Here is a 16266-nt window from a genome sequence, read left to right as displayed (position 1 = left end):
AGAAAGCAAGAAGATCCACATTGACAAAAGAAAATTCAAGAACCACTGCTCACCTGTAGAAGGATGCGTGCTTTTCCGTTATCTCCAGTCCTCGCAGCTCCCCCCTTCAATCATGTCCATTGCCTGCCTAGTTTTAAAGATATTGAGTTGGACATTACTGCCTTAGGTCTTCTAGGTTCCTCAGACTAGAGCATCTACATGACAAAACTTTCTCTAATGGCTAGTGAGTACCTCTCAAAGTACAGCATGGACTCATTACACTGTAAGAAAACTGGTGTCTCTCTTTTGTCTTTCTTAAGACCTTTGCAAGGGGAAATGAAATCTAATTCTGTGACAGTTATAAAATGGAAAACAAATTCAAATTATATGCACCTGCCCTTTTTACATGTATTTGTTTGTTTATTTATGTAATGAAAGGCAAAGAGACAGAGACAGAGAGATCTTTTATTCACTGGTTCACTGCCCAAATACCCACAATAGCCAGGGCCAGGCCATGTGGAAGCCAAGAGTCCAGAACTCCATCCAGGTCTTCCACGTGGGTGGCAGGGATACAGGTCCCTGAATCATCACCCACGGCCTCCCAGGGTGAGCATTAGCAGGAAACTGGATCAGAAGTCGAGCTGGGACTCAAACCTATGGGCATCCCAAATAGCATCTTCTTTTTTTTTTTTTTTTACAGGCAGAGTTAGACAGTAAGAGAGAGAGAGACAGACAGAGAGAAAGGTCTTCCTTTTTCTGTTGGTTCACCACCCAAATAGCCGCCACGGCCGGCGCGCTGCGCGGATCTGAAACCAGGAGCCAAGTGCTTCCTCCTGATCTCCCATGCAGGTACAGGGCCCCAAGACATGGGCCATCCTCCACTGCACTCCCAGGCCACAGCAGAGAGATGGACTGGAAGAGGAGTAACCGGGACAGAATCCAGCACCCAAACTGGGACTAGAACCCGGGGTGCCGGCGCCACAGGCAGAGGATTAGCTTAGTGAGCCGCAGAGCCAGCCTCAAGTAGCATCTTAACCACTGCACCAAATGCCCACCTCTAAAATGGGCAATTTTCAAAAACATATTTAATTTGTCAGATCACTAGAGTACCAGGAAGGTTGTCGCATAGCATATTAATCAATTACTAATGTGTGTTGAAACATATGCATTTTCCACCCTGGGAAAGAAATCAGAGTAGACACTAGAAAAATCTAAATCCAAAAATACTTTTATTCTTTTTTTTGCTGTCCCCAGAATAAATTTTAAATCCTCAAACCGAGAGAATGACAGTCCCTTCCCTTCACTCTGCGACTCCCCGTCTTTCCACAATTAGCTCCCATCTTAGCTGTCCCAAGTCAGCATCACCGGCTGCGTGATTAGCAGCAATGCACTCCAAGAGGTTCCCTAACCCCTGTGTGCCTCCTCCACACTACTCACAGCAGGCTTAGTGTCCTTTCTAACTCAGGCAATTCCAGTCCTCTGCCCCAGACCCAGTGGCGTTCCATCACACTTGGAATAAAATCCGAAGAGTTGCCAGCATCTATACGACCCTGTGCGATTTTGCCTCCCACTAGCTCTCTGACCTCAACTGGCACCATTCTGAGCCCTGGGGCACAACTATCCAGACACAGTGGCCTTTCTGTCCCTCAGACAAGCCTGTTTCAACAGGGGTCCTGCAGCCCCCTCTCCCTTCACAAGGCTGGAGCCTCCTTTTGCTGGTCTCACATCATAGTTTACCTCTTCAGAGAAATCTTCCCCCGACCCACCCACTCTCAAGTACTTCTCTCCCAACTCTGTCACTCATCATTTCAGTATTTGATCTGTATGTGATAGCATCTCTCACTGTTTAACGGTCTTATTTGTTCATTTGTGCGGAATCTGGCTCCACCACTGACATTCACACTCTTGAGTTTGGATGCCCCATCTGCTTATTCAGCTCTGTTGTCTTCAGGACCTAGGATGGCTTTGGACACATAATGGGTGCTCAGTATGTGAAGTTTGCACCCTACAGCCTGATCACCAAACTGATATGTTTCCTCCCTACACACTTTCCCTCTCCTTTCTCATCTCTCCACATTAACTCATGATATTCTCTTAGCCAAACTTCCCTTTGCCAATTTCTCTTATCAGATAAATTCTCCCCATTCGTCAAGATCCACTTAAACACAATTTAATTCATGAAAACTGTGCTTTTTATTTTTTTTAAACTTTTATTTAATGAATATAAATTTCCAAAGTATAGCCCATGGGTTACAATGGCTTCCCCCCTCCCATAACTTCCCTCCCGCCCGCAACCCTCCCCCTTCCCGCTCCCTTTCCCCTTCCATTCATGTAAAGATTCATTTTCAATTCTCTTTGTATACAGAAGATCAGTTTAGTATATATTAGGTAAAGATTTCAACATTTTGCCCATATAGCAACACAAAGTGAAAAAACTACCATTGGATTACTAATTATAGCATTAAATAGCAATGTACAGCACATTAAAGACAGAGATCCTACATAATTTTTTTTCAAATTAATTAATTTTCTATGCCATTTCCATTTTAACACCAGGTTGTTTTTTTTTTTCATTTCCAATACTCTTTATATACAGAAGATCAATTCAGTATATAATTAGTAAAGACCTCATCAGTTTGTGCCCACACAGAAACGCAAAGTATAAAAATACTGTTTCAGTACTAGTTATAGCATCACTTGGCTTTAGACGACACATTAGGGACAGATCCCACATGGGGTGTAAGTACACAGTGACTCCTGTTGCTGATTTAACAATTTGACACTCCTGTTCATGGCGTCAGTAATCTCCCTAGGCTCTAGTCATGAGTTGCCAGGGCTATGGAAGCCTTTAGAGTTCGCTGACTTCGATCTTATTCCGATAGGGTCATAGTCAAAGTGGAAGTTCTCTCCTCCCTTCGGAGAAGGGTACCTCCTTCTTTGATGGCCCCGTTCTTTCCACTGGGATCTCACTCACAGAGATCATTCATTTAGGTCTTTTTTTTTTTCCGTGATATCTTGGCTTTCCATGCCTGCTATACTCTCATGGGCTCTTCAGCCAGATCTGAATGCCTTGAGGGCTGATTCTGAGGCCAGAGTGTTGTTTAGGACATCTGCCATCCTATGAGTCTGCTGTGTATCCCACTTCCCATGTTGGATCTTTCTCTCCCTTTTTGATTCTATCAGTTAGTATTAGCAGATACTTGTCTTGTTTGTGTGATCTCTTTGACTCTTAGACCTATCAGAGCCATCAATTGTGAACTGAAATTGATCACTTGGACTAGTGCGATGGCATTGGTACATGCCATCTTGATGGGATTGTGTTGGAATCCCCTGGCACATTTCTAACTCCACCATTTGCAGCCAGTCCGATTGAGCATGTTCCAAATTGTTCATCTCCTCCCTCTCTTTTTCCACTCTTAGATTTAACAGGGATCACTTTTCAGTTAAAATTTAAACACCTAAGAATAATTGTGTGTTAATTACTGAGTTCAACCAATAGTACTAGAACAACAACAACAACAACAAATACTAAAAAGGATAAAGTATTACATTGTACATCTAAAGTCAGGACAGGAGCTGATCAGTTCATTGTTGCTTATAGTGTCCATTTCACTTAACAGGTTTCCCCTTTGGCGCTCAGTTGTCACCGATCAGGGAAAACAAATGATATTTTTCTCTTTGGGACTGGCTTAATTCACTCAGCATGATGTTTTCCAGATTGCTCCATCTTGTTGCAAATGACTGGGTTTCGTTGTTTCTTACTGCTGTATAGTATTCTATGGAGTACATGTCCCATAATTTCTTTATCCAGTCTACTGTTGATGGGCATTTGGGTTGGTTCCAGGTCTTAGCTATTGTGAATTGAGCTGCAATAAACATTAATGTGCAGATGGCTTTTTTATTTGCCAAATTAATTTCCTTTGGGTAAATTCCAAGGAGTGGAATGGCTGGGTTGTATGGTAGGGTTATGTTCAGGTTTCTGAGGAATCTCCAGACAGACTTCCATAGTGGCTTAACCAGTTTGCATTCCCACCAACAGTGGGTTAGTGTCCCTTTTTCCCCACATCCTCTCCAGCATCTGTTGTTGGTAGATTTCTGAATGTGAGCCATTCTCACCGGGGTGAGATGGAACCTCATTGTGGTTTTGATTTGCATTTCTCTGATTGCTAGTGATCTTGAACATTTTTTCATGTGTCTGTTGGCCATTTGGATTTCCTCTTTCGAAAAATGTCTATTGAGGTCCTTGGCCCATCTCTTAAGTGGGTTGTTTGTTTTGTTGTTGTGGATTTTCTTGATTTCTTTGTAGATTCTGGTTATCAATCCTTTATCTGTAGTATAGTTTGCGAATATTTTTTCCCATTCTGTTGGTTGCCTCTTCACTTTCCTGACTGTTTCTTTTGAAGTACAGAAACTTCTCAATTTGATGCAATCCCAAATGTTAATTTTGGTTTTGACTGCCTGTGCTGTTGGAGTATTTTCCAGGAAGTCTTTGCCTGTGCCTATATCTTGCAGGGTTTCTCCAATGCTCTCTAATAATTTGATGGTGTCGGGTCGTAGATTTAAGTCTTTAATCCATGTTGAGTGAATTTTTGTGTAAGGTGATAGGTATGGGTCTTGCTTCAAGCTTCTGCACGTGGAAATCCAATTTTCCCAGCACCATTTATTGAATAGGCTGTCCTTATTCCAGGGATTAGATTTGGATCTTTGGTCAAATATAAGTTGGCTGTAGATGTTTGGATTGATTTCTGGTGTTTCTATTCTGTTCCATTGGTCTATCCATCTGTTTCTGTACCAGTACCATGCTGTTTTGATAACAACTGCCCTGTAGTATGTCCTTAAATCAGGTATTGTGATGCCTCCGGCTTTGTTTTTGTTGTACAGGATTGCTTTGGCTATTCGAGGTCTTCTGTGTCTCCATATGAATTTCAGCATCATTTTTTCCAGATCTGAGAAGAAGGTCTTCGGGATCTTGATGGGTATTGCATTGAATGTATAAATTGCTTTTGGGAGAATAGACATTTTGATGATATTGATTCTTCCAATCCATGAGCATGGAAGATTTCTCCATTTTTTGGTATCCTCTTCTATTTCTTTCTGTAAGGTTTTGTAGTTTTCATCGTAGAGATCTTTAACGTCTTTGGTTAAGTTTATTCCAAGGTATTTGATTGTTTTTGTAGCTATTGTGAATGGGATTGATCTTAGAAGTTCTTCCTCAGCTGTGGCATTGCCTGTGTATACAAAGGCTGTTGATTTTTGTGCATTGATTTTGTATCCTGCTACTTTGCCAAACTCTTCGATGAGTTCCAGCAGTCTCTTAGTAGAGTTCTTTGGGTCCCCTAAATAAAGAATCATATCATCTGCAAAGAGGGATAGTTTGAGTTCGTCCTTCCCGATTTGTATCCCTTTAATTTCTTTTTCTTGCCTAATAGCTCTGGCCAAAACTTCCAGAACTATATCGAATAGCAGTGGTGAGAGAGGGCATCCCTGTCTGGTACCAGATTTCAGTGGAAATGCTTCCAACTTTTCCCCATTCAATAGGATGTTGGCCGTGGGTTTTTCATATATTGCTTTGATTGCATTAAGGAATGTTCCTTCCATACCCAGTTTGCTTAGAGTTTTCATCATGAAAGGGTGTTGTATTTTATCAAATGCTTTCTCTGCGTCTATTGAGAGAATCATATGGTTTTTCTTCTGCACTCTGTTAATGTAGTGTATTACGTTGATTGTTTTGCGAATGTTGAACCATCCCTGCATACCGGGGATGAATCCCACTTGGTCTGGGTGGATGATCTTTCTGATGTGTTGTTGCAATCTATTGGCCAGAATTTTATTGAGGATTTTTGCATCTATGTTCATCAGGGATATTGGTCTGTAATTCTCTTTCAATGTTGTGTCTCTTTCTGGCTTAGGAATTAAGGTGATGGTGGCTTCATAGAAAGAATTTGGGAGGATTCCCTCTTTTTCGATTGCTCTGAATAGTTTGAGAAGAATTGGAGTTAGTTCTTCTCTAAATGTCTGGTAGAACTCAGCAGTGAATCCATCTGGCCCTGGGCTTTTCTTTGTTGGGAGGGCCTTTATTACTGTTTCAATTTCTGTGTCAGTTATTGGTCTGTTTAGGTTTTCTATGTCTTCCTGGCTCAATTTAGGGAGGTTGTATGTGTCCAAAAATCTGTCCATTTCTGATAGATTTCCCTGTTTGCTGGCATACAAGTCCTTGTAGTAATTTCTGATGATTCTTTTTATTTCTGTGGCGTCTGTTGTTACGTTTCCCATTTCATCTCTGATCCTATTGATTTGGGTCTTTTCTCTTCTTTTTTTAGTTAGTTGGGCCAATGGGGTGTCAATTTTGTGTGTGCTAACTTTTTAAACTCATTTTGCTGTCCCCCTCAAACTATTCATGGGCACTCCCCTTAGCCTTTGGAGATACCATTTAGTAAATTACACCGTATATTCTAGGGATCCACATACTATCATACCACCTCAACATATCTAGCCCTTTACCACTAATCTCATTCATCTTTGTATTCCTAGCACCTTGGAAGGTGGCTTTGCCTTTCACAACATAAACGCTCAATAAAAGTTTAAAGTCAATAAATTGAATCAAAGAAGAATGTATAAATTTCTACCCCTAGAGATATACTTCTAGGGGAAATGTAAAAGTCCACAAACCTTAAGTCCTTTTTAGGCATCTGGGAACTCCTCATCAATTTCTTGGAAAACCAAAGAGTATGAACAATTCCCTTCAGATATTTATGTCAGTCACTGACTTTAGTAACCTTATTTATGACTTTGAGTGCATTATAATCAAGCAGTTTTTATGTTCCAGCTCCAATAAGTAAATTCCTTTAAAATAATCAGAAAGTAGCTTATTGAGACGTTATTAAAAAAAAAAAAAAAACCTGCAAAGCTGCCTTCTGGATGAGGCCAGTACTAACTTACTGAAACTCAATAAACTGAGCTACATTGAAGTAGTCAAAGAGCTTCATTTATATCTTGGCACAAGACTAAAATGGGGAACATATTATCTAAATGACAAGTAAACAACATTATGTTCATTTTCAAAAGGAAAGTATAATTTGATTTCTATAAAGACATAAGAAACCAGAGAAGGAGGGAAGCATTTTACAACTTTGACCTTGAATTATAAAACACGTGTTAGAGAAAGCACACAGTACAGGATCGGTGCCTAACACTTCTGAATTCATTACTTTCTTTAGATTTATTTGTTTATTTGAAAGGCTGAGTGACAGAGCCGAAGAGACAGAGAGCCAGATCTTCCATCTGCTGGCTCACTCCTCAAATGGTCGCAACAGCCAGGTACCAGCCTGGCCAAAGCCAGGAGCCAGGAACTCCATCTGGATCTCCCACATGGGTGGCAGAGGCCCGGATATTTTGGTTTTCATTTATTTCCTTCCCCGGTGCATTAACAGGGATAGGAATCAGAGGGACAGCGGCTGGGACACAAACCAGCGCTATGATGTGGAGCCCATGTTCAAAGGGCTTCGTATGCATCAGGTGCAGTTCTCAGTCTATATAGGAACTCATTTAACCAGACAACAAACCTATCAGATAACTATTATTATTTTAATATTATCATATATTACTTTATGATCTATTGTCACATTATTATCATTGCTGTGTAATGACAAGGAAATTAAACATAGAAAGGTGTAGGCCTTCTAAGGCCATGTAGCTGGTTGGAGGTAGCTGTAGGTAGGATGTGAACCCAATCATTCTGGCACCAGAATCCAGATCCCTAACCATTTCATTGTCCTTCCTTTCCAATTTGTGCTTGAATTTTTCACAAAATATCATTCACCAAAAGCAAACCTACCTCTTTTTGTAGTAGTACAATGGATTTATTAAATCCCACAAAGAAAATTCACGGCAAATTTCCAACAGCGGTAGGAAATACCTTTCTCTTCTGATGCACGACTACACGAAACTACACAGGCAGCAAACCTCAGACCCTGGGCTCACCTGAGAAAGCCCAGAAGCAGAGGAGTAGCACATGTGTCCCAGGGATCCTCGCGGTCTTATGCAGGCCTCTCAGCAGCATAGGCAGAGTCTATCGGAGCCTGGACGGGCCCAGTGAAATCCTCCTCTTCTGTAAGGACTAGTTCCAGGTTGGAGAGAAAAACGATGCCTAAAAAGAAAGGTTTTTAGAAAAAAGAGTATCATGCAGCATGTAAGAGAAACTACAGTTGTGCTTGAAGACAGGATTGGATTATTTTGTACAGCAACTAGAGACTGCGCCACGCTGCTCAGACGCTGGCTTCAGTGTGGTGGTGTTTAACCTTGTAGGAGGGTGGCTGTGAAGGCTGCGGGCCTTCAGAGGTGCTTCTGCACAAAAGAATCCCAGAGGCCCGGTTCAGGGGGCACCTGCGGGCCCTCCCCAGGTCCCACCCCTTTCTGCCTTGTGTGCTCTTCACTTCCAGCTCTGCAGCCCCACACATTTTGATCTTCACCCTGGTCTCCTGCTGGGTAACCTTCTTTCTAGGCACCGTCTTCCTCTTTGTACCTTCAATCCTTCTCATTTCCGGCCCCTTCTTCTTCGGCATAAGCAATGGGCAAGATGTTAAAAACCACACCTTGACGTCTCCATTTTTATTCTTCTTTTTCTCTGATCAAAAACAAAAATAGCTGTCTACCTTGTTTTTTTTTTTTTTTAATTTATTTGACAGGCAGAGTTAGACAGTGAGAGAGAGAGAGAGAGAGAGAGAGAAAGAAAGGTCTTCCTTCCATTGGTTCTCTCCCCAAATGGCCACCACGGCTGGTGCTGCGCCGATCTGAAGCCAGGAGGCAGGTGCTTCCTCCTGGTCTCCCATGTGGGTGCAGGGGCCCAAGCACCTGGGCCATCCTCCACTGCCTTCCCGGGGAACAGCAGAGAGCTGGACTGGAAGAGGAGCAGTCGGGACTAGAACCGGCGCCCATATGGGATGCCGGCACCACAGGTGGAGGATTAGCCAAGTGAGCCACAGCGCTGCCCCTGTCTACTTTGTTTCTCTCAGGACTTCCCAACTCCCTCCCCTCTACAAAAAAGTCTATAGAACTATAAAGTTTTCATCTGTGTATAAATCACCACACCAAAAAATACTACCTTAAACTAGAAGGTTTAATAAAATATAAATAACTGCTTTGAATTTGAGATTAAATTGTATTACTCTGAGAGAAGTATGCAAATTCCAAGGCACAACTCAAGAGAAAAGAAAAAAAAAATGAAAAAGGCCACTATTTTTTCAATTATCCCAAAGAAACTTATATCAAAGTCACTTTGATTTTAAAACTTCAAAGCCACACAGATTCCATTTCTAGAAGGGCCAAACAGCAGTATTGATAAAGCTATCCAGTTATTCTTTACAATAGATTAACCCTGGATTTTAGCCACCCCACCCCTTCTTAGCATGATGTCGGTTCACACTTGTCTTTTTTTTTTTTTTTTTTTAACTTTTATTTAATGAATATAAATTTCCAGTGTACAGCTTATGGATTACAATGGCTTCCCCCCCCCCCAATAACTTCCCTCCCACCCGCAACCTTCCCCCTCCCGCTCCCTCTCCCCTTCCATTTGCATCAAGATTCATTTTCAATTCTCTTTATATACAGAAGATCAATTTAGTATAAAGATATCAACAGTTTGCACCCACATAGAAACACAAAGTGAAACATACTGTTTGAGTACTAGTTATAGCATTAAATCACAATGTACAGCACATTAAGGACAGAGATCCCACATGAGGAGCAAGTGCACAGTGGCTCCTGTTGTTGACCCAACAAATTGACACTCTAGTTTATGGCGCCAGTAACCATCCTAGGCTGTCGTCATGAGTTGCCAAGGCTATGGAAGCCTTCCAAGTTCACCGACTCTGATCATATTTAGACAAGGTCATAAAAGACAGAGTGAGGATAGTAACCAATGATCCTAAGAGTGGCATTTACCAGGTTTGAACAATTATACAGCATTAAGTGGGGAAGAGGACCATCAGTACACACAGGTTGGGAGTAGAGCCATTGGTGGTAGAGTAGAGGTTATGATTACAAAGGAATGAGGCCCAAGTGCACTAGACAGGGCCTAGAACAAAGGACAGAGTCATTATTAGAGGAGCTAAGAAAGGTGCTGTCTAAGCTACAATTAAGTTTTCTGATTGAGAGGCAAATAGAACCTGATAGAAGGGGCTTGATAATAATCTGGTGGGCTTTAGGCCTTGTAAATTCAGAGGCCCAGACCTATCTATCTCTTCACATGGGGTATATCCTAAGGGAGGTGTGAACCTCCTAGGGGAAGGCACTCTGTTGACTTTCATTGCTTGGCTGGCCTGGGAGGAGAGCTGGCCAGGTAAAGGCAGGGGGCATCTCTAACAAGAAATTTACAGTTCTGCCTGCAATGTTGCTGACCCTACTTGACCATCCCCTCAGCTGCAGTGGTCACTTTGGAAGTTGGGCTGAGTGAAGGGCTTTTCAGCTTAGAGCCAATAAGATCTGTGGCTCTGACCTGGGCATCCTTCGACTCCAGGGCAGGTCCATTTCCAGTGATCCAACTCTTGGCAGAGCTGCCAGGGCTCTTCACAAGCTGACTTCTGCTGAAGCCCAGGCTTACCTCATGGAAAGCCACTGCAGTGGACTGGCCTGTTGGGTCTCCTTGAGGGCAGATCACTGTACAGATCAGCCATTAATAGGCCTGCCACCCATTGCTTCTGATGCCGAGCTTTCTTTTCCTCCTGGTTTGTGTTAAAGCAGACCAGAGGATGCAAGTCAAGGGAGTGCCCGTTTCCCATCTCTAATCTTCGGTGGCCTGAACTACAAGTCTATAGTCACAGGCATGTTCTGTAGTAGTTTTTCTAAGGTAGACAATGCCCATGAGGAAAATTATATTCTCACTTTAAAACTTTCTTTCCCTTTGGTCTGAACGGGAGGTTTTTTCTACTTACTGTATACTTCGCTGATGGCGAAGTGAATCTAGCTATGAGATTATTATTTGAGTTCTTATTTTGGCTATGCTATTGCAGAAAAATGTTAGCCATCTCTCTTATAAGGTCTAAAGATTAAATTGTGCATCCTACAGATTCCTTCATAATAGAATTAGTTTCCTACCTTGAAGAGAATAGAGAAATGAAAGAACAAGTTGGGCTTAGAATAGAGAAATGAGGGAGCAAGTCCTAGATCACTTGCTGACAATAGCAATATCACATGAATACTTAGCAAACCGTTTCAACCATTAGATAACAACTTAAGAAAACATTTACCAGAAGGTCCAATGCCTTCTATAAATTTTAAGAATCATGTATTTGAAAACACCTCTTAAATATCTAACATGGTGTAGTTTGTTTAGCCAGTAAACTTAAGCACAACCATCTAAAATGTTTTTAGTTTCTTTCTACCAACAAGTCTAAAACATATGATACACAGATTCAGGTCCCACAAATTAAAATGTATCTTTGATTGATTTTAGCAGCTTAAATTTATGGACAATCTTATCTATAAGCCATTTAAAATAAAACTCTTAATAAAATTTCCCCATGTGGACATACAATATGTACACACATATAATATAGCATAATAGACCAATACATCAATTTTAATAATAGCTTTTAAAATCTTTAACTCTTTTTGTAGATTGCCAATTGATTTGAATTGCTTTTTCTTTTTAGTAACCTCAGTTAACCATACTTTCTCTCAGTTGGTACTGTTAATACATTATTGGCTTCATCTGTTTACAGAGCCATCCCAAAGTACTGAATACAATAAAAGTGGCTGGAAAAAGTCCATAGGAACCTATAGGAGGACAGCTAAACACAGAACCAACAACGCTTTAGTTTTATGAGCAGCAGATATTCAAATTTTTGAAAAAAGCACATATTTAAATAGCCCATAGCTCTTAATAAAAATTCAGCTGTTTTTGAACAATTAGAATTTAACAGACATCAAGAGAACATAATAGATTACTTTAACACATTGCTTTAACAGAGCATCAGAGTTTAATTCTATGTCAAAGAGAAATTGAGCTTCCTGTGATCTTTTGCTGTGAGGTTTCCTTCCTTTACCTTCTTTCATATTGGTGACCATGTTTCTGTGTTTCTGTGTGTAACACATCTTTAAGCATCTTTTGCAGGGCAGGATGAGTGGCAACAAATTCTTTCAGTTTCTGTTTGCTATGAAAAGTCTTAATTTCACCTTCATTCACAAATGAGAGCTTTGCAGGATATAATATTCTGGGCTGGCAGTTTTTCTCTCTTAGTACCTGGGCTATGTCTCGCCATTCCCTTCTAGCTTGTAGGGTTTCTGATGAGAAGTCTGCTGTGAGTCTAATTGGAGATCCTCTAAGAGTGATCCGACGTTTCTCTCTTGCACCTTTTAGGATCTTTTCTTTATGTTTCACTGTGGTGAGTTTGATTACAACATGTCGTGGTGAGGATCTCTTTTGGTCATGTTTATTAGGGGTTCTATAAGCTTCCTGTACTAAGATGCCTCTGTCCTTCTCCAAACCTGGGAAATTTTCTGCTAGTATCTCACTGAAAATGCCTTCTAATCCTTTCTCCCTCTCCATGCCTTCAGGAACTCCTAGAACCCGAATGTTGGGTTTTTTAATAGTATCCTGTAAATTCCTGACAATATTTTTTAGATTTCTAATTTCTTCTTCTTTTCTTTGGTTTGCCTGTTTCCTTTCCTGTTCTCTGTCTTCTAAGTCTGATATTCTCTCTTCTGCTTCGCCCATTCTGTTTTTAAGGCTCTCTAATGTGTTTGTCATTTGATCTATTGAACTCTTCATTTCATTATGATTTCTAGTCACTATCAGAGTTTCTTGTTCCACTAGTTGTTTCATTTCATTTTGATTCCTCCTTAATATTTCACTTTCACGAGAGAGATTTTCTATCTTGTCCATGAAGGATTTCTGTAGTTCAAGAATTTGTTTTTGAGAACTTCTTAATGTTCTTATCAATTCTTTGAGATCCGCTTCTTGCATTTCTTCGATCTCATCATCTTCATAATCTTGAATTGGGGTGTCTTTTTCATTTGGGGGCGTCATAGTTTCTTCCTTGTTCTTGTTAGCTTGGTTTTTGCGTTTGTTGTTTGGCATGTTGGAGATATTTGGTTTCTTCACTGTGGTGTTTTTTCTTGTTACACTATGGCTCTATATTAAGTGGGCTGTCTGCTTTCAATGGAGCCTTAGAGGCTTGAGATGGGTGTGGACTGAGAGCTGTGTTTGGTTCCTCAGGGTTGAGGGTGTGTCAAAGATGACACTCCCAGGTTAGGTGTGGTAAATCTCTCTTTCTTTTTTTGATTTAAAATGGAAGTAATTCCGCACAGCTGAACGTAATTGGAGGTAGTTAGCAGGCAAATGATATACCCACAGGAGCCAGAGATCGGAAGCTCTTTCCCAAGGTCCACACAGGGAATCTCTGCTGCCCTCAGTGTGGGCTCCAATTCTCCTGCAGTCTCCCACTGGGTTGCCAAGTTAGATGCTAATCTCCTGTTATTTCACCCCTCCCCACAGAGTCAGGTTTTTCTGCTAGGCTCAGGGCTGGTGCAGACCTGAGGTCGCCCTGCTTATGACGTATGTCCAAAATGGCGCCTGCTCTGTCTTGCTCGCCTGTGAGAGGTGAGCGGAGAGAGAGAAACTTGTGTCCGTATCAGTCACTTTTTTTATTTTTTTTTTCTCTCTCTTCTAGTTAGCCTGGTGAACTTTTCCCCACGGAGTTTCAAGCCTCGTTCCCTCTAGCCTCCTCTTTCCGCTTGCCTGCTGGTATCTCGGGCTATGGAGGTTCGGCTCACCTCGCGTTCCAGCGCTGGTGCGTTGAGTCTGCCGCTGGTGTCCCGAACTTGGGTTCCCACGCTCTCCACGCAGGTCCACTGTGAATCACTAGTTCCGGAAGAGTTTCCTCTGCTGTTTCATCCCCTACTCTTCCTTGACACTACAGTATCTCCACTTATATTAAACTTTCTCTCCCCCCGGACTAAGTGTGCTTCCTGCCTATTCCGCCATCTTGCTCCACTTTCCGGTTCACACTTGTCATCACTAGTCAATTCCTTTGCTCTTGGACTTTATATGCTAATAAAAATTGAAAAGGACCGCACCACCCTGAATATAACACTCTGGAAGCAGACTTGATCTAGTTGTTTTTTTGTATGTGTTTCGGGGTGTTTTTCTGTTGTTGTTGTTCTAACTTAGATCAAGGTAACTATGTTTTGCACTTCGATTATTGCATTTGGTTCAACATGGAGAACATATTTCAGAGATAGAATGGAAAGAATTCCTGTACTTAAACTTTTATTTATAACTTCCTGTGCCTTTCTCCTTCTACCGTGACACATAAACTGAGGTTTATCCCACAGAGAAACTGTTCTAGCATGTGACTGCTGTTGTTTGTGATGTTGTTCACTTCACCCCGTTTGCCATCATTCGGGTAGCATATATCTTTTCTCTGTGGCACAATAAACAATTGGTTCCTATGGCCGCTACAGCCAGCGCGCTGCGATGATCCAAAGCCAGGAGCCAGGCACTTCTTCCTGGTCTCCCATGCGGGTGCAAGGGCCCAAGCACTTGGGCCATCCTCCACTGCACTCCCAGGCCACAGCAGAGAGCTGGACTGGAAGAGGAGCAACTGGGACTAGAACCTGGCGCCCATATGGCATGCCGGCACCGCAGGTAGAGGATTAACCAAGTGAGCCATGGCGCCGGCCAGCAATTGGCATAACATCCCACACTCACTCTTGTTTACATACATTGAATTTAATCTCCAACAATCTCCAAGCTGTGTGTCAGCTCTTCTTCCTTTGCATGTATCCTTCAGAGCGACTCACCCACATCCGTGGGTTCTGGTCTCACCTACTCTGTAGTGCCTGCTCTTCTGCACATCTCCAGCCAGCTCCAGGACTCTCGCACACAAGTCCCACCACAACCTCCAACTCAAGATATCCAAAATCCAATACACTGTATCCCTTCTCAGATGGGACTCCTTTACAACCGAACAATGTTAAATAGTTAAGCATCAAACCTGAGAGAAGTCTTTAATCTCTCCCTGTCTCTCTGACTTCCCATCTCACCTCTCAGAAGAAGCCTTTCATTTGTATTCCAGGAGCCACTAAGGTCACACCCTTTCCACTTCACACATGAATGGAATTTCAGGGCCAGGTGTTTCCACTCCACTCCAGCCGAAACGTGTGAAGATGTGGAAAGGATGCTTTCGTTGAATCACTCAAGAACCTCCCATGGCTCCCTATTGTTGACAGCGTCAGGGCATCAGTTCTGCTGCTTTTAGAGATTCTCCATAAGCCTGATATGCTGTGGCTGTGCTCCAACCACTCCCAACTCAGCACAATGTAAACAGCATGACAAGGCTCTCGCCACACTGCCCCTCCTCCCATCAACCTATCAGATTTGCTGCTAAGCCCTGTACATCTTCTTTCTTTCAGACTCAGAAAATGTCTTCTCGATTTATCCCAGATCCTGACTACGACCTTTCTCTGAATGACTACTAACCAATTTGTCGGCTTTTGCAAACAAATGCTCAAAGCATATCAAATCCTCTTGAGTGTTGGATTACACCAGAGACGGTACTCCACTCGTAGCATTCATGGCAACCCTGCCACCAGTCTTCTCTACCTGAAGAATGGGTTAATTTTCCCAGATTGTCTTTACAAGAGGATGCACACTGAGCACCCTCTGGCATTAAATTGTCCACAGAGAGGCCGGCGCTGTGGGTACTAGGCTAAGCCTCCACCTGCAGCACCAGTATCCCTTGTGGGCACCAGTTCGTGTCCCAGCTGCTCCTCTTCCGATCCAGCTCTCTGATAATGTTCCTGGGAAAGCAGTAGAAGATGGCCCAAGTCCTTGGGTCCCTGCACCTGCATGGGAGACCCAGATGAAGCTCCTGAATCCTGGCTTTGGATCAGCCCAGCTATGGCTATTGCAGCCATTTGGGGAGTGAACCAGTAGATGGAAGACCTTTCTCTCTGTCTCTCCCTCTCTCTGTCTATAACTCTACCTCTCAAATATATAAATAAAATCTTAACAAAAAAAAAAAGATTTTAAAAATTGTCCACAGACTATAGTATATATTCTAGCTCTTCGAACTCTACAACCATTGACACACCAATTCCTATTCAAGATAAAATCTCTGTTTTTGCATTCATGGCCCTCCCTAATCCTATTATATTGGCTTTCCAAGCTGATTTTTTATCCATCCTCAGTGTCCTCTATCTTTATTTTTATCATTCCACTCTACTCAGGGTTCGTATGATTTCCTTTTAGATGAGTTAAATACAAAATTCAAATCATTAGAGTTTAAC

Source organism: Lepus europaeus, chromosome 1 (assembly GCF_033115175.1).
Source record: "Lepus europaeus isolate LE1 chromosome 1, mLepTim1.pri, whole genome shotgun sequence".
In the NCBI taxonomy this organism is placed as follows: Eukaryota; Metazoa; Chordata; class Mammalia; order Lagomorpha; family Leporidae; genus Lepus; species Lepus europaeus.
Note: the sequence above shows the minus strand (reverse complement) of the source record.